Below are 7,563 nucleotides of genomic sequence, written 5' to 3'. Positions count from 1 at the left end.
CCCGTCTCCCTCCACTGCTGCTCTGCTTCTTGGTCGGGAGGAGAAATAAGCCCTCCGGGGTGGCAAAATCCGGGGTAGGGTCACTTTTTCCTGCTTTTGTTTCTTGTATCCAAACCAGTACTGGCCTCCTCTGTTTGAGCAGGAAGTCAACCTCTTAGAGGCTCCCAAATGCATCTCTGATTATCTTCTCTCCCTTCTTTTGACCTACAGCGACGCCCAGAGGTTTTTCCCAGAAACTGCACTAATGTGTTCTAAAGGTGTTGCAAAAAACTATTTTTTTCTCCTTTTTTAAAAAAAAAAAACTTAAAAGGAATATTTGTTTTTAAATAGGCATACATTCATAAAGTTCCAGATTCAAAAGGTACACATGTCATGTTTTCCTGGCTCTCCCTCTCTTTAAACAACACATTTCTCTCAGGAGAAATCAGTGTTATGTTTTTAGTGTATTATTCCATTAGTGTGTTTTGTATCATTCAGTAGAATTTTATAAATGTTCTCCCTTTATAGGGAGACACAAAATGAAGTAAACAATATTCCATGTTCTACATCTTGCTTCTTTCACTCATTATGTCTTGAAGATAACATTTTCTGACAGTAGTACATAAAGAGGTTTCCTATTTTTTAATTTCTTATAGTTATGCACTAGCCCATCATATAATTGTGCAACAATTTAACCAGAAATATTATTTTATAAAAGAAACCCGATGTCTACTCAAACAACAATGTATTTTTCATGTTATACTAGTTATAAATAACCTACCTACCTCCTAGGCACTGAAAAAAAAAAAGTATCACTCTGATTCTAGAAATGCATTTTAAATGCAAGAATCCAAATATGTCTGTCATAGTCTCAGGACAAGTGATATTTCCAAATTATATTTTTAAGCTTCACTATTTTAAATGATCTCTCCTCACATACGATTTGCTTCTCAATATACATTTATTATCAGTATTTTCTTTTTCCACTCTCCATGCCAGTTACATGTATCATACACATTCTTCTTTTACTCTATGGATTGCACCACAATTTCCCATGAAGACAAAGGCATTTAGAAACTCAAACTCTTCTTCTTAAGCTTAATTGAGGCATAGTCCAATTAAGCTTTCCTTAGAAATCAAAAAGGGTCTCACAGTGATACCATAATAGGTAATTTAAAAGTTATTAAAATCACTTCCGCAATCTATTAAATATGAGTGGAATTAAATTGGTAATATTTTTGACAATCACCTGCACCAAAGAAATCATACATAGTCACTTCACATCAGAAACTGTAAAATCATAATATGTGAAATGTATCAATCTGATTGAGAAATTATCCCTGTGAAAGTTATATCCAAAATTTAAACATATTCTCCAATATTTATAAGTTGTTATTGTTTAATCATAATGGAAAACACCTGTCTCAAAGGAAAGAGAAGCAAATTTCAAGCAAAACACAGTAGGGTGTAAAGAGGAAATTTAAAAATACTCAATAGAGATGAAACAATAGCCTCATACAAGAGAATGTGTTAATATGAATTTACACAATTGCTTCCTATTTTACAATTCTAGTCTATCCTTTCAGTAATGCCTAAAGAATAATGGCTTTAAAGATGTGAGATGTTACAAGTATAAAATTAAGAAATTGCTACTGACAGTGTAACCAAATGAAGGTTACAAAGGATAAATAATAACTGAAGAATCATCTGTCTTTCCACTTTAAAGCAACAGAATACAAAAAAAAAAGTGTTTTATTGATCTATATATGTACACACACACACACATATATATATGAAATATAATTGGAGACATTTATGGAGTTCTCTCCCTACGTTTCAGTGTGGCAAGATTTGACTCACCTGATTAAGACTGGATTCTCCTTTTGTTTCCAGTAAATCTTGAGATATCAGGAGAGGCTCGCTTTTCTCACAGCTCTCCCTACTGATGAGCGTGTCCGCGTAGTTCGGCTGCGGGAAGATCACGTGACTCCCCCGAGAGTCCGCCGTGAGCGAGACCTCGTGCGAATAGGTCTGCAGGAAAGCCCGCACCCCGTCCACGCCCACAAACTGAGACGCCGGCACGCCAGCCAACCCGCTGCCCGAAGCCTGGAACAGACGCGACGTGTGCCAGTGCCGCAGTCTGAGAGCCAGTAGCACAATGACAAAGGCGAGGAAGACACAGGAGACCGCGGCCACCGCCACCACCAGGTAGAGTGTGAGGCCTGAGTCGTCAGGGTCCACTGAGGGCTTCAGGCTGCCTAGGTCAGTCAGGATGTCTGGGATGCTGTCAGCTACAGCCACCGTGAGCGTGACGGTGGCCGAGAGAGGGGGCTGGCCGTGGTCCTGGACTGCCACCACCAGGCTCTGCTTGAGCGCGTCTCTGTCCAGCAGGGCCCGCGCTGTGCGCACCTCGCCCGTGTGCAGCCCCACGGCGAAGAGCCCTGGGTCACTGGCCTTGAGCAGGCGATAGGACAGCCAGGCGTTCTGTCCCGAGTCTCTGTCCACTGCCACCACTTTGGTGACCAGGTAGCCAGGCTCTGCGGAGCGGGGTGCCAGCTCCACACCCATGGAACCATCAGTGGGGAGGGCGGGGTATAGGATTTCGGGTGCATTGTCATTCTGGTCCAGCACAAATATGCTCACAGACACGTTGGTGCTGAGGGGTGGGTCCCCGCTGTCACTAGCAGTCACCAGTAGCTGCAGGTCTCTAACTTGCTCATAGTCAAAGGACTGCAAAGCATACATGACTCCAGTGTCCTTGTTTATAGAGACGTAGGTGGAGAGAGGCGACCCCTGCAGTGTGTCCTCAGCCAGAGAGTAAGTGACCCTTGAATTCTGGTTACTATCAGGGTCCTGGGCTGTCACAGAGAAGATGGAGGCTCCCCTGGGGTTGTTTTCTGGAATGTAGGCCATGTAGGAAGCATAAGGAAAGGCAGGTGGATTGTCATTGACGTCTGCCACATTTAGTGAGATGTATGTTTCTGTAGACAATGGCGGAGTTCCATGGTCAGTGGCAGTTACAGTGATGTTATATTCTGACACCTCTTCCCTATCTAGAGCCCTGAGTGTCAACAACTGATAATAATTTCCATAGGTCTTTTCAAGTGTGAATGGCAGGTTATCCAGAATGGAACACGTGACAAGGCCATTCTCTCCTGAATCACTGTCATGCACATTGAAAAGTGCAATTACTGTGCCTGGGGAAGAAGTTTCTTGGATAGCGCTGGTGAGAGATGTAACTGTGACTTCTGGAGCATTGTCATTTACATCCAGAATTGTCACCAGTACCTTACTTCTGGCTCGGAGACCAGGTCCATCATGGGCTTCTACATCTATATCATAGAATCCAGAGTCCTCATAATCCAAACCTCCCAATATCGTTATGTCCCCAGTCAGAGAATTCAACTGGAATAGCTGGGATATTTTATCTCTTACTTTCCGGAAAGAATATGTGACTTCTCCATTGGCTCCTTCATCTGGATCAGTGGCTTTTACAGTGAGTAGCCTGGAGCCCACCGTCACATTTTCCCGCACACTGATGTGGTACTCGGGCTGAGTGAATACTGGGGCATTGTCGTTGGTATCCACAAGTGTTACAAGAATCTTGGCAGTGCCAGAGTAAACCGGGTCGCCTCCGTCAAAGGCGGTCAAAATGAGGTGGTGAACCGCCTCTTCCTCACGGTCCAGGGCGTGCTCCAGTACCAGCTCAGGATACTTAATCCCATCAGCTCCGCTTTGCACGTCTAGGGAGAAGTGGACATTCGAGCTGAGCTGGTAACCCTGTAGGGAGTTTATCCCTATATCCGGATCAAAAGCTTCAGGAAGAGGAAACCTTGTCCCAGGGTTTTCACTTTCAGCGACTTTTATTTCCCTTTGCTCTGCCCCAAAGTCGGGCGCATTATCATTAACATCAATTATTTCCACTTCAACTCCAAAAATCTTCACTTTGTCTTCTAAGAGAATCTCTAGGTTTACTACACATTTGGGAGATCTGTCACAGAGCTCCTCCCGATCTATCCTGCCCGCGGTGACCAAGCTGCCGCTTCGCGGGTTCAGAGCAAAGAGCTGCGTCCTACCTCTGGAGACGATGCGGACTCCGCGCTTCGCCAGCTCCTGGGGTTCCAGCCCCAGGTCCTTGGCGATGTTGCCCACGAAGGAGCCCTTTTCCATCTCCTCAGGCACCGAGTAGCGGATCTGTTCGGCCCGGATTTTCCACAGGGCCCCCAGGAGAACACAGATCCAGATTAGCCGGTTGCATCTTGGGCAGAAAGGAGGAGACGCCATGACAGCCCCGCGGCGGAATAGCTTGCGCGCTTGGGTGTTCCCTTGGTGGAGGCTTGGGGATTCCCAGGATCTTTGGGGTCTAGGATAAGGTACTTTCACCGTTGGATGTTGGAGCTCTCGGGGGTCCTGTTCGAAGAAGCTTTCTAAAACCCCAAAGCCAGTGCGTTGTGATGCAGAAATCTTGTGGTACGGATTAAATTCCTGGTTCTTTTTTCCCCCGACTGGTGAACAGCGACACTCAGAGTCCTAACCTGTTACTGCAATCTATTCTTGGTAAAGAAAGGATCGCTTGTACACCATTTCTTTTCCGTGTTCAATTTTCTCCAAAATAATCAAAACCAAACATCTGCTGTTTAATTCTGCAGTGAAAATCTATAATTGATCCAAAGCTTCCTGTACAGTAAGCCTGATAAAGTAATTTGTTTTTTCAGAGACAAGTTTTTTTGAAGAATTTTTCTACCTCTTTTAAGTTTGTTGCATTATTCTCATAGCTCAATTTCAATTTGCATTGCAAAAAGGCTATGTTTACCCCTCCCCAAAAGCAAGGTTATACTTGAAAAATAGAAGAATAAATAGTTGAAAAGACAGTGTCCAAGAAGTTGGAGATCTGGGTTCTAGTCCCAACCTACACAGAAACAAGTTTTCTCACATGATTGACCCTTTAAAATCTGGGGCAAGTTTTTAATTCCCTTGTTAGAAAATATCTACTGTTTAGGAGCTAGTTTTACCCCTTTGCAAATGGGCTTGACAAATATGATAATAGCTTTGGGAAGGATATTTGTTCATTGATTTTATATAAGAAGATTTGAGACCACAGGTTATATCTGTGAGGATCATGTTCACAGTGAGTCCTCAAACTCTAGAATAGCATATTTCATTGAGTATATACTCGAATAATTTTTCAATGCTTAACGAACGAGTCATTAATGAAGCTGCAAAACCTAAAACAAGGCATAAATAACTGATGTTAAAAGAAGTAATAAAGGTAAAAAGAAAAGTTAAACTGAAGCACTATAAAGAGCATATGGTGTTTCAGTGATCTTCTCCATATTAGGACACATCCAGAAGGTATTATCTTACTATTACTTATAACTTTAGTTTTGATTTTAGAAATAATTGGTAAAAAGGAAATATTTTAATAATGCATGTTTTATAGCTTTCTTATTAATGAATACTTAGAGCAGTTTACTAATCTGAGAAAATTTGAGATAAAGCAGCAAGTACTCAGTTCTTTAATTATTACTCACATAATATTTAGTTTCTAGAAATTACTCATAAATTTTGACCAGACTCAAAACTCCATTAATTATTCAGAGCTTTTAAAATTCTCTGACTTTGGAGAGTAGGTTGAAGGTATTTTTCACAGTCCTCAAAAAACCCACAACTTTCTGGGGGTTGGGAGGTAAAATATAATGTTTTGAAAAAAATTTGACTCACTTATCAGAAGTCTATGTTAAAAAATTATGGAAAAGTCTCTGTATGCAAAAAAATGTCCATTACATTCCTCATTATAGCAGTGACAAAGTAGATAGGGTACAAAAACTAATTATTTAAGGATGGTCAAGGAAATTACTCTTGACAGTTTACAAAATGGGAAAAAAGACCCAAAGTTAGTGATTCAAATATGAAACCTGTCAGTTTTTGCTATGTATGATAAAGCAAAAAAGTGCTGAGACTTAATTATTGAAGGTTATATTAATACATCACAGAAAAAGATAAACAACTAAAATGTATTTGATGAAAATGAACAAAAATTTTAACTTAAGAAGAAAGAAATGTTAGTACGTTTAAAAAAAAAGGCACATTACACATCAACTATGTAAGGGCAGTGCTATTACTAAGGGCGGTGACAGAAAAAGCTGTTTTTAGGAGGATTTGCTGATGTATAGAAATGCCAAGAGTGCAAATTGAGAAGTAACAACCAGTAATAATTAACCATCAAGACTACTGAGCAATCAAGAAACCAATCTCAACCCATCCAACATACCTCCTCTCCCACTACCATCACTAGAACAGTGAACAAGGACCAAAATTAATGATGCACTATTGAAAATAAAATACAGCAATAAAATTTAATTAAGTCTGCAAAAACTCACGTGATGGGAAAAAGAGGAATCATAGGCGATTTGGGGATCTTCATTACTGGTACCTATATCCATAGAGGGATCTTCACCTAGGAGATCCCCAGGGGGAGCCGTTTCCAGGGTCACATTGTGAAAATTAAATTCTGTCTTAGCTGATTGTGAAGCAACGCACAGATTGTAGGAATAGGGCAATGTTCCCTCACTGTAGTTGGGGAGAACCCCAGGTGCAGACTTGGAACTGAGACCAGGCTTAAAGCAGCCCCAAGCAGCAGGGCTGGAGGAGCGTCGCAGGTGCAGGGCGACCGCCAGAATCACCGCGAGGAGGAAAAGCACCGAGATCAAGGCCAAGGCCACCACCAGGTAAAACTGCAGCTCAGCTTGGGGGTCAGACGGCGCGGGCTGGTCGCTGAGGTCCGGCAGCGCCTCCTGCAGGCTGTCGGCGAAAACCAGGAGCAGCGTGGCGGTGGCCGAGAGGGGCGGCTGTCCCCCATCGCGCACAGCGACCAGCAGGCGCTGGCGGGCCGCGTCCCTGTCGCCCAAGGCCCTCGCCGTGCGCACCTCGCCCGTGCGCAGCCCCACGCTGAACAGTCCGGGCTCGCTGGCCTGCAGCACGTGGTAGGACAGCCAGGCGTTGTGTCCAGAATCGGCGTCCACCGCCACCACTTTGGTGACTAAGTAGCCGGGCTGCGCGGCGCGGGGCACCGTGTCGAAGAGCGCCGAGCCGTCGGGCCCCAGCGCCGGGTACAGCACCCTGGGCGCATTGTCATTGCGGTCGCCCACCAGCACGCGCAGGCTCACGTTGGAGCTGAGCGCTGGCGAGCCGTGGTCGCGGGCCTGCAGTGTCAGCTGGAAGGCATGCAGTTGCTCGTGGTCGAAGGCGCGCTGCGCGAACACCACTCCGCTCTGCGGGTTCACGGACACGTAGGACGACAGCGCGCGCGGCTCCAGGTCGCTGGCCACGATGGAGTAGGAGACGTGGCCATTGGGCCCCAGGTCAGGGTCGGAGGCGCTGACATGCGCGATGGAAGCGCCAGGTGGGTTATTTTCTGCCACGTGGACCACATACGTGGCCTGGTGGAAAACCGGAGCGTTGTCGTTGACATCGCGGATATATAGGGTGACGCTTGTACTGGAGGAAAGGGCAGGCTTGCCTTTGTCAGTGGCTGCGATGGTGACATTGTACTCTGCCTTCTGCTCTCGGTCTAGGGCACCATCA

Source organism: Bos mutus, chromosome 7 (genome assembly GCF_027580195.1).
Source record: "Bos mutus isolate GX-2022 chromosome 7, NWIPB_WYAK_1.1, whole genome shotgun sequence".
NCBI lineage: Eukaryota > Metazoa > Chordata > Mammalia > Artiodactyla > Bovidae > Bos > Bos mutus.
This window is presented reverse-complemented; position numbering follows the sequence as displayed.